Genomic DNA, 12,788 nt, shown 5'->3' on the forward strand with positions numbered 1-12,788 from the left:
ACGATATATGTTTTCAAAAGGACATCTTGCATATACTCATTCACGATTCATGTTTTCAAAAGAACATCTTGCATCTACGAACTCATGATATATGTTTTCCCTTATGCTTCTTTAAGATGCTCTTGAGATATGTCCATGATGTTCATATGATATGATATGATTCTATGTTTATGTTCACATGATATGATATGATTCTATGTTTATGTTCACACTATATGATATAATTTGATGTTTATGTTCACATGATATGATATGATTCGATGTTTATGTTCACATGATATGATATGACTCTATGTTTATGTTCACATGATATGATATGATTTTATGTGTATGCCTCACATGATATGATATGACTTATTGTTATGCTTTCACATGTTATGTTAGGAGTTACCAAATGAATATGTTATCACTTTATGTTCATGAATGAATTATGGTTTTTGTGAGTAGGAAAGGAACTTACTAAGCCTATGGGCTTATAGTTTTCTTTATGTTTCGTTGTACTGCAGAAAAAGAAAAGGAATGGCTGAATTAAGAGGAGCAGCAGGAAGGGCAAGTGTGTGTGTGGCAGTGGCATGGTGGAAGAAAACAAAACTGCTATATGTTTTATGTTCTAAGTTTTGCATATGAACCATGTGTTGTTTTTATGCCTTGATAGTACTTTAACTAGTATGGATAGTTCTGCACTTATATCATTCATGTTTCATACTAGTATGCTTATGATATCATGAATTATGTTTCAAGTTGTTGGCATTAATTATGTAGTATGCATGAATACTAGTATGTTTACATGTTCAGTATGATAAGCCTGATGTTTACTGTAGTTAGTGTAGAAAAAAAATTTAAATAACTATTTCTGCTGCCATGAATTTATATGTATGCACGTATGTAAGTAAGTAACCCGGCCCCTCCTTGAGCAGTGGGAGGGCGAGCGTTACAGATGTTGTTAGGATGTATAATATTAAAAGCCTAGCTTTTTATATGTACATAAGAATCACATTGGTCAAATGTCTGCATTTAGTTAAATGTAGTTGTCCATTTAATTTATATTATAGATAACATGGTGTGTGGTGTCACACAGAAGATCATGTTATCAGTTCCTTATAAATTTTAAATAATAGCTCATGACCAAGATGGATAGGGACAAACTATTGGAATGGTCGTAGTTGATAGAGTGTATACTAAAAGCCTAGCTTTTGGTATTAACATTTATTTAGAAATAAGAATCACATTGGTCAAATGTCTATATTTATGATAAATATAGTTGTTCATTTAATTTATATTGTAGATAACATGGTGTGTGGTGGCACACACAGAAGATCATGTTATCAGTTCCTCATAAATTATAAACAGTAGCTCACGACCAAGATGGAAAGGAACAAACCATTAGAACGGTCATAGTGAAATTAGGTATTAGTTTATCTTGACTATATAATTACACTAGTACACTTAAGCTGTGTTTGGTTGGGGGTTATCCTTGATAACCTTGGTTATCCATCCAAAGTTATTAACAAAAACCCTGTTTGGTTTAGGTAATCGATGATTCCCTAGTAATGTCTCATGCCTGACACATCAGCAAAAGGGGCATGCAACCAGGAATCGGAAAACCTCGGAAAACTAAGGTTTTCTTAATTCCGGGGTTATCGATTTTTTTTTTACCTAAAATAACCTCGAATAAAAGAAAAATGTGAAAAAAAGTAAAATGTAAAGGAAAAAAATGAAAAATATAAAAAATAAAATAAAAAATTTTTAAAAACCATAAATTTTTTTTAAAAAAATAAAAAATAATAAAAAATTGTAAAAAAAACATTAAAAATATAAAAAATTTAAAAAACATTAAAAAAATATTTAAAAAATACAAAAAAAATAAAAAAATAGAAAAAACATTAAAAAAATTTTAAAAAATACAAAAAAAACATAAACAAATAAAAAAAATAGAAAAACCATTATAAAATTTAAAAAAGCAAAAAAACATTAAAAAAAAAGCAAAAATTTAAAAAGCAAAAAATAATAAAAAAATGTTAAAAAACATTAAAAAATTTTAAAATAGAAAAATGTAAAAAATCCTAGAAAATAAAAAAGTAAAAAAAAAAAATAAAAAACTTTAAAAAATAAAAAAATAAATAAAAATTAAAAAACATGAAAATATAGTAAAATAGAATATAATTTAAATAATAATAATAATAATAATAATAATAATAATAATAATAATATTATTATTATTATTATTATTATTATTATTATTATTATGTATAGTTGGTTTTGTAACTAAGGGTAATCTAGTAAAATACTAAACTAAGTTGTTTATTAAAACCTTCAAACAAACATGTTTTTGTTGCATTACCTAAATTGAACCAAACAACATTTGGTTATGCTTTATTCCCCATAGCCTTGGTTATGTGATTATCTGGTAATCACATAACCAAGGTTATACATGATAACTTGAACCAAACGCACCCTTAGAGTGTATTGAGCAGGACCATTTGAGGTAGTTTCTTTTTATACTGACATCATAAAAGAACTAGACCTCTGTTATTATGAAAGTGTGTGCTCTTAATCCTAAAATAATAACAAACACTTATATATAGTATTTATTTCATTAATTTATCAATAGGTGAGATTTATTTTGATAAATCAATAAGTCCGATAAGTTAGGAAATAATATTATTTATAATGAGTATTGTTGATTATAGAAGGAAACTGTGTCCTAGTGATCTAGGTTGATAATGTCCCCAAGAGGAGCTCATAAGGATTGTCATGTAAACCCTGCAGGTGGACTTAGTCCGATATGATGATAAGGTTGAGTGGTACTACACTTGGAACTAAATATTAATTAAGTGAGTTGTCAGTAACTCATTTAATTAATGAACATTCGATATCTTAAACACAGGGAGACTAACACACTCATGATAAGAAGGAGCCCAAAATGTAATTTGGGATTGGTGCGGTAATTCAATAATAATTTTTTAGTGGTATGAATTATTATTGATGAAATTAAGTTGGGTGTTTGGGGCGCACACGGGAAGCTTAATTTCATCGGAAGACCAAAACCAATTCCTCCTCTCGGTCCCTATCGTAGCCTCTTATTTATAAAGTATTATACTCACCTATACCCACCTTCTTACCCACCCTTAGGTGGTCGGCAAAGACATGCTTGGAGCCCAAACTTGGGCCGACCAAGCCTAAGGGTTGAGCCAAGTTGGTGGCCGGCCCTAGCTTAGAGCCCAAGCTTGGTGTGGCCGGCCATATAAAATTAAAAGAATTTTTATTTTTTAAAATATTTCCTTATGTGGATGCCATATTTTTAAAAGAGGATTTAAAATTTAAATCTTTCCTTTTATAGCTTTCTACAAAAGATTAAGAGAAAAGTTTTATATCTTTCCTTATTTGTAGTTGAAAGGAAGATTTTAATTTTGGCGAAAACTTTCCTTTTTTGTAACCATCCACATGTATTAAAAGAGAGATTTTAATTTATAAAATTTCCTTTTATAATCAACCATGAAGGGAATTCAAAAGAGGAAATTTTATTTTTAAAAATTTCCAGAAACAAATAAGGAAGTTTTAATTTTGTGTTTAAAACTTGCCTTATTTGGAGCTCTTATAGGGGCCGGCCATAAGAAGGGTTAAAAGGAATTTTTAATTAAAATTTCCTTATTAACCAATGGAAAAGAAAATAAGGAAATTTTAATTATAATTAAATTTCCTTATTTGCCATGACCAAGGATATAAATGAGAGGGTAGGGGTGCCTTCAAGGGACACAACTCTCTTCTATTTTTCTCTCTTTTCTTCCTTGGTGTGGTCGGCTATCCTCTTCTCTTCTTCTATTCTTTTTGGTGGCTGAACCTCATGACTCTCAAGGAGACTCTTGTGGTGGCCGGATCCTACTTGGAGAAGAAGAAGAGGAAGGAGTTTCTAGCATCCCTTGGAGCTTGGAGTTTGTGGCCGAACATCATCATCTCAAGGAGAAGGTTGGTGGCCGAAACTTGCAAGGAGAAGAAGGAGGCTTAGGTGGGTTCTCATCTCGGTAGATCGTTGCCCACACAACATTCGGGATAAGAAGAGGAATACGATAGAAGATCAAGAGGTTATTTTCTTACAAAGAAAGGTATAACTAGTAATTCTATTCTGCATCATACTAGTTTTTCTTTGTATGAATTTTGAAATACCAAACACAAGAGGCTAGAGATTCTAGGCTTCAAATTTATATTTCGATTTATCTTTATTTTCTTTTTCGATCTTGTGATTCGATTGTTCCTTTTGGTTAAACTTAATGTTACTACGAGGGGATTGAATATTGAATTTCTTTGAAAGGTTTTGACTAGGCAGTGGTGGATGCTCCCATACCCAAGAAGGCCTAGTGCCTCATCACGTTTGTCCTGGAAACCAATCTCAGAAATGAATATTTAATTAACTATGTAACAGAAGTTGAACTTGGATCAATAGTGTTAAGTTCCGCTTATGGTCCAAGTATAACCATTAAGAACAGATAAGTTAAACTTGGTATCAATAATGTTATGTTCCGTTTGCAGTTTCAAGTTTAATTTCTAAAGAATACAATAGGTTGTTAGGAAAGGTTTGGCACTTGTACAAAAATTTTGTACAGTGGAACCGGTACGATATTCCGATTAGCAACCAACAATGGTGTAATTTGGTATTAGTTTATCTTGACTATAAAATTACACTAGTACACATGAGTGTATTGAATAGGACCATTTGAGGTTGTTCTTTTTATACTGATTGCATAAAAGAACAGTGTTGGATCGAGACGCGCTAGAGGGGGGGTGAATAGCGCTCGTGGCTTTCACTTTTCGAATTCTTAAATCGTACGAAAAACTAACAGAGTAATAAGCAGCGGAATAAAGAGAGAATAGTCAAACACAAAGACATGAGGAATTACTTCGTTCGGAGCTTTGTGACGACTCCTACTCGAAGGCCCGCGATCCTTGATCGCTTTCCATGGGCAACAACTATAATCTCAAATAGAGTATAGATATTACAATTAAATACAATTGAAAAATGACAGTTGTACTGACAACAGTATAGTAATCTGAAGATTCGGAGCTTCGGGTCGTCGGTGTCAAGTCGCAGCACTTCCGGGTCATCTTGTTAGTAGCTAGTTACAAAGGAATTGCTTGGTATTCGTTGTTATGTGCTGCTGGTCAAGACCCTCTTATAAAGGGTGTTCAAGGCGCCTCCATCAAGCTCCAAGGCGCCTTGAATCCCTAAGTTTTATCTCGAAAATGACTTTGCGATGAAGCTTTGACCGCTGCCTTTTATCCATCTCAAGGTGCCTTCATCACTGTCCAAGGCGCTTTAAGCCATATGTTCAAGGCGCCTTGAGCTTCCTTCAAGGTGCCTCCAACCCTTCTGGACAGCTGGCTTCGGTTCGCACTCGAGGCGCCTCCAAGCCCCATGGAGGCGCCTCAGACACTATTCATCCGAGGTGTACTTTGTGTTTTTGGTACCTGCAAACATGATAGTCCCAAAATACCTACAACATAAAGTTAGTACACAATAACAGTATGAATATGAAGGTTTGACAGTCTCCGGACTGTCCGAGTCTGACTTCGGGTTTTTGATCGGAAACCCTAGGTCGACCCGACGCCTACTGTTCCCTCTACGGGGAACGCGTCCTCACCTACTCCACTCAGGAGATTTACCTGATGCCAGTGCGATCCTCCAGATCAACTGGACTTTTGCTCGATGCTCGATGCTTCCGGACTTTCTGTTGGACTTTCGCTTCCCGGTTGGTCCAGTCTTTCACCTGGTTCGCGAGACCAAGACTTTCCACCTAGAGTTACCACCCCTAGGACTTTTGCCTGAAGCACACGACCCGCCAAGACTTTCCGCATAGGATTACAACCCCCTAAGACCTAGGGTTACCACCCCCTAGGGTTTTCCTCCACCTAGGGTTACCACCCCCTAGGACCTAATGTAACGACCCGGCCCTCTTGGCCCATTTGGCGACCCTCGGGTCGTCGACCGTCAGCCCTTATGTCGTCGGCCCATTTGGCGACCTCTCATGTCATCGACCGACGACCCTTGGCCGTGCCATTACTCACTAGGACTTTCCACCCCTGACAGTGGATTTTTGCCTCCCCCAGGATTCGAACTCTAAACCTCCAGACTTAAGTATTAGAGTTTATGAATCCTGGTAACCAAGTGAGATGATTGTAATGCCCGAAAATTCTCAAAATTATTTTATAAATATTCTATGATTTTTCTGGAATTTTAGGATATTTTAACAGAATTTTTAGAGTAGCGGAAGTAGCAAAAACAAATAGAACCGTAAAATAGCATACGCGGGAATTGAACCCGCGACCTTTGGTCGAACCGGGACTTAAGTGGAACCGGCTAACCAAGTGAACCCAGTAGGGTCGTGCTGAAAGGAAAGGGGAACAATTGTATTTATGTGTAAGTTGGGTCGAATTACCCACTTAATATAAATATGGGAAAATAATTAAGTGAGGGTTATTTTTTTTTTGGTTTCCACCGAGAACTTCCTCTCCTCACCCTAGTTTCCACCGAACCCTTCTCCCTCCTCTTTCTCTCTCGACACACCAAGCCCTAAGGGCTTTAGGAGCACCTTCCGACGATGACTCCGACACGAGGACGCTTCTCGCAGCGAGGGGAACACGTAGACGCGAGAGGATCGTCAAGAAGATCGTCTCCACCTGAAATCTAGCGATTAGAATCGTAAGAAAACTCGCGCAAGAAGGTAAGAAACCCCTCACCTGCAGTATAAGTAGTTTTCATATGATTTTATTGCATTAGTTTAGATATATGCAGTTTTTGGCACATAGGGTGTGCATTAGTGCTCACCGCGTGCCCAATCAAATGCTTAGCCCAGGTAAATGCCACCATAGGCATTTTTAATGGCTTAGATAAATGCAATAGAAGCATTTCACAGCTCATATAGTCTTGCTACAGCTTTCATGGGACTAGATGTCCAATGGGTGGGCCCCCATAGTCGCCTCTAGGTTCAGATAACCTAGAAATAGCAAGATAAGAAAATTTTCAGCTATAATCAGTATTTTATTTTAGCAATGGCACTGTACTAGATTAGATATCCATTGGGTTGGGCTCCCACAGTCGTCCCTAGGTTTAGATAACCTAGTAAACCCTACTAAATTTGGGACTTGCAAACCCGGATCTAGTTAGGGATGCGCGCATAGCACGTACAGTTGCCGGGCCCATCAGCAGCATGAATATGTATTTTAATCTATTATGATAGATAGTTTTCAAAACTCACCAATCATTTGGGTATACAGTTTAAAATCAGTTTTAGCTGAGTTTTAGTTTTATTTCAGTTCATGCTTCAGCTTAGTTTTCATTATTGATACATGTGATAGTTCTATGATTAGTTTTGGTTTCTATATGTATGATACCATGCCATACTCTCACCTGTTCAGCAAGTATTTCAAATAGCATGTTTTCAAATCATAAATTGCATCGTATGTATGTTTTGTGAGGTAGATGGTTTCTTACTAAGCTCTCAAGCTTACAGATGCTATTTTTCCTTATAGTGCAGATAAAGGTAAAGGGAAGATGGACTAGCGGAGGCTGGATGTCAATGCAATGATGAAAATGTGTGTGGAAGGAACCTGGAGTAAAGATCTTGGAGAAATTAGCAAACTAAGACTTTAGTTTTTTTTTTACAATGTTATCTTCCACACTTCTAGTTATTTTGATGCTTGAACCGTGAACAACTTGCTTAGATTGTTAGTACTTCTGCTCATAATCCTAGTTATGTGTTATTGGTGTGTTTCCCAGCTATTATAGAACTCTTGTAGGTGAGTTCGGCACGAAGCAGTGCTGAAATCAGAGTTTTGCTGCGAAATCAGAAACCCCAATCGATCAATGGATCGATTGGGGGCCCTCAATCGATCAGCGGATCGATTGGGAGCCTGGTTCCGTGAACAGTAAGCTTCTGGATCGATCAGCTGATCGATCCAGTCGCTTTCTGTCGCAAACAGAGAGTTCAGGGATCGATCATTCGATCGATCGGGAAATCGCTCCTGCGAACAGAGAGCTCTGGAATCGATCGCTGGATCGATTGGCCAGTCTAGATCGATCAGCCGATCGATCCAGAATATTACCCCGAGCACAGTAGCAATCGGAATCGATCCATGGATCGATCCAACAGCTTGCAATCGATTGAGTTCAACCTGGATCGATTGGGAAGCTGGGTTTCGACCAAGAGACCTTGTAATTCAGTTCCCTGACCATCGGGGATGTAGGATATGCCATGTATACCTTAGATTGCATCCCTCAGCACATGTAGGACCAAGAACTTGTATTAGCTTAGTAAAGTTTCAAATTGACACAGTTTTTCGCACCTAGACTAGTGATGGTCATGGATATAGCTTAGCACAGCATAATGTGACGGTCCGGCCTTACAGCTTAGTTAGTAGAAGGCGGGTCGTTACAGAGTGGTATCATAGCAGTTTCCATACTTCCTACACACACATCAGCATTGAACCTGCAGCTTCCAAGTAAAAACATCTCTCACTGTTTCTTGTTTTCATGTTTAGACATAACTAAAGCATGCTTGTTTATGATAGTATTTAACATGATAACAATAGTTACTCTCTTATGATTGTATTAGTCATGTATGTCCTCTATGTCTCTAGAATGGCACGAGGACGCCCAGCTAGAAGGGCACCAGCCACTGAGCCCCAGCATAAGGCAGGCAGTTCAGTGCCTCCCCTAGACCTTACAGCATTAATGGCTCAGTTACAACAGCAGCTAGCTGAGCAGCAACAGGAGATAGCCACCTTGAAGGCTAATCAGCAGAACACTCCCACTGTCACTCCAGAGCCTAACTTGGCAACTCCAGTAGTGATGGAGGTTCCACCAATCCAACCTACAGCACCAGTGGCCCCAGCAGTAGGAACACAGAGAGAAGCCTATCTGATCCAGTGGCAGAGAGTTAAGCCAGAGAATTTCTCAGGCACCAGTGAACCATGGGATGCTCAAGCCTGGTTCAAAACACTGGAAAGAACGATGGAGCTTCTGGACTGGCCAGAACACGAGAAGGTGAAGTGCGCCTCATTCTGCCTAACAGGAGACGCACGTATGTGGTGGGAGAGAATTAAAGCGAAGCGCCCAGTAAACCAGATGACATGGGCTGACTTCGAGAAAGAATTCTTTGAGGAGTTCTTTCACATGCGGGTCACGAACCGTCACTACGACGAGTTCACTGAATTTCGCCAAGGCAGCCTTTCAGTTGAGGAGGTCGTGAAGAAATTCAACAGGCTGGCTCGTTTGTGTCCCGAATTAGTCAGCACTGAAAAAGAAAGGGTTCGACTGATGCTTAAGATGCTGAGGCCGGACATAGCACTGAATGTAGCCAGTGGCGTTCATAGGCCACAAACCACAGAAGAACTGGTAAGTAGTGCCCTCATCACTGAGCATTACCAGAATAGCATCAAGCAGCAGAAACAATCCTTCTCAGAGTCCAAAGGACAAGGAGGCTCAGGTACTCAGAAACATCAGGGCCACAGCTCCCACGGCTCTAACTGGAAAGGGAACTCCAGCCACAAGCGCAAACCAGGGAGTTACCCAAAAGGAGGACCAGCTAGTAAACAACCCAATTATCCCAAATGTGCTACTTGTGGAAAATTCCACCCTGGAGTTTGTCGTAAGGGCACACGAGGATGCTTTGAGTGTGGACAGGAAGGGCATATGGCTAAGCAGTGCCCAAACAAGACTAGCTTTCCTCCACCACAGCCGATTCAGTATGAAGTCAAGCCAGCACAGTTGCACCAGATGCAGGCTGCTTTAGATGGCCCACAGATCAGCCAAGGCAGACTAGAAGCCCCTCCAGCTACGACAAATGCACGGATCTACTCACTGACCAGAGAGGATGTAACAAATGCCTCGACAGTTGTTTCAGGTTAGATTAGTATTTTACAGCAAAGTACAACTATCTTATTCGATACTGGGGCAACCCATTCTTATATATCCAGGGCATTTGTAAAGAAGTTAGCGATACCCCCAAAGGTACTCAGTAGTCAGTTTCTGACGGCATTACCTTCGGGAGAAATTATGGCATCCACGCACTGGCTCAGAGCAGTGCCAGTCATTATAGCCGACAGAGAACTCTTTTGTGATCTGATAGTGCTAGATATGACTGATTATGATGTCATCTTTGGAATGGACTTCCTGATCAGATACGATGCTTCCATAGAGTGCCGTAAATAGAAAGTCGTGTTCTAACCGGAAGCAGAAGTACAGTTTGAATACATCAGAGAACCAAAGAGAAAGGCCAAGAAATTTCTCTCAGCTCTAAAAGCACATAAATTAATGGATTCAGGATGTACGGGATTTTTAGCACACGTAGTCAGTACCAGTCAGGACAAGGACCAACAGCTAGTAGAGGTCCGAGTCGTATGTGACTACCCAGCAGTCTTCCCTGAAGAGTTACCAGGCCTAGCACCAGACAGAGAGATTGAATTTGAGATAGAACTCATTCCCGGTACAAATCCTATCTCCAAAGTGCCTTACCGCATGGCTCCAGCAGAACTGAAGGAACTCCATGAGCAACTACAGGAGCTGCTTGACAAGGGCTTCATACGTCCTAGTCACTCCCCATGGGGAGCGCCTGTATTGTTTGTGAAGAAGAAAGACGGGAGCATGCGTCTGTGTATAGACTACCGGGCACTGAATCAAGTCACGATCAAGAACAGGTATCCTCTTCCCAGAATAGATGACCTGTTCGACCAGCTAAAGGGAGCAGCAGTGTTCTCTAAGATAGACCTTAGATCAAGTTATCATCAGGTGAAAGTTAAAGAAGGGGATATACCCAAGACAACATTCAGGACTAGATACGGACATTACGAGTTCATAGTCATGCCCTTTGGTGTGACAAATGCTCCAGCTATTTTCATGGACCTTATGAACAGGGTATTTAGAGAATACTTAGATAAGTTCGTTATCGTATTCATCGATGACATTCTTATTTATTCAGGAACTCAGGAGGAACACCCAGAGCACCTGAAAATAGTATTGCAGACCCTCCAGCAGAACCAGCTGTACGCCAAGTTCATGAAATGTGAATTCTGGCTAGATCAAGTGTCCTTCCTGGGTCACATCATCTCAAAGGATGGTATCATGCTAGACCCCAGTAAAATAGAAGCTGTGAGTAACTGGAAAAGACATAAGAACGCTAGTGAAATCAGAAGCTTTCTGGGATTAACAGGTTATTACAGGAAATTCGTAGAGGATTTCTCTAGGATAGCTTCCCCACTGATAGATCTTACCAGAAAGAACAGAAAATTTCAGTGGACAGAGGACTGTGAGAACAGCTTCAGCGAGCTGAAAAGGAGATTGACCAGTGCACCTATTCTGACTCTACCAGAAAACACATACAGTTTTGATATTTATAGTGATGTCTCTAAGTTGGGACTAGGAGCAGTACTGATGCAAAATGGCAAGGTGATTTCCTACGCCTCCAGACAACTCAAGGACTATGAGAGGAATTATCCTACTCATGACCTCGAGCTTGCAGTGGTAGTCTTCGCTCTCAAAATTTGGAGATATTACTTGTATGGAGCTCAGTGCAGAGTGTATACAGATCATCAGAGTCTGAAGTACTTCTTCACTCAGAAGGATCTGAATATGCGACAGCGCAGATGGCTAGAGCTGGTCAAAGACTACGATATAGACATCCTCTACCACCCAGGGAAAGCCAATAAGGTGGCAGACGCACTTAGCAGAAAGTCCAGTGCTACCTTATTATCGCTAGCAGCCATGTCACCGCCCCTAAGAAGGAGATCACAGATTTGGGTCTCGAACTCATAGTTGGACAGCTCTCTACTATGACATTAGAGTCTACCTTGCTTGGTGACATCCAGACAGCTCAGGAACAGGATCCTGAAATTCAGAAAATCAAGCAAGGGTTAGTAGAATCAGAAAGTGGAGAATTTAGAATAGCTGATAGTGGGGCAGTATATTTCGGTGACAGATTATGCGTTCCGGATTAGGAGGAACTACGCAGGAAGATTTTAGATGAGGCTCACAGGACTCCTTATGTGATGCATCCTGGCTCCACCAAGATGTACCAAGACCTGAAGAGACGATTTTGGTGGCCTGGGATGAAGAGAGACATCGCTAGATATGTTAGCACCTGTCTGACCTGTCAGAGGGTCAAGGCAGAACATCAGAGACCAGGAGGAGTTCTGCAGCCTATTCAGATTCCAGAATGGAAGTGGGGAAGATATTTCCATGGATTTTATAGTGGGACTACCCAGAACCACGAATGGTTTTAATACCATCTGGGTAATAGTCGACAGATTGACTAAATCAGCCCACTTCTTAGCTATCAAGATATCCTACTCCATGGAACAGCTAGCTCAGTTGTATCTCAAGGAGATCGTTAGACTACATGGAGTCCCATGAACCATTATTTCAGACAGAGACAGTAGGTTCACATCACACTTCTGGGAGTGTGTACAGTCAGCTTTGGGCACTAAGTTAAAATTTAGCACAGCTTTCCATCCTCAGACAGATGGACAGATGGAGCGAGTAAATCAGGTACTCGAAGATATGCTCCGAGCATGTGCCCTAGACTTCAAGGGAAGTTGGTGCAAATATTTGAGTTTAGCAGAATTTGCATACAACAATAGCTATCAGGCCACTATCGGTATTGCACCTTATGAGGCTCTCTACGGGCGGAGGTGTAGATCTCCAATCTGCTAGTATGAGAGTGGTGAACAGAAAGAACTAGAACTTCAGACAGATCTAGTAGCAGATACCACAGTAGCTATACAGCAGATCCGCCAGAGAA

The sequence above is a fragment of the Zingiber officinale genome, chromosome 11A (genome assembly GCF_018446385.1).
Source record: "Zingiber officinale cultivar Zhangliang chromosome 11A, Zo_v1.1, whole genome shotgun sequence".
Lineage (NCBI taxonomy): Eukaryota > Viridiplantae > Streptophyta > Magnoliopsida > Zingiberales > Zingiberaceae > Zingiber > Zingiber officinale.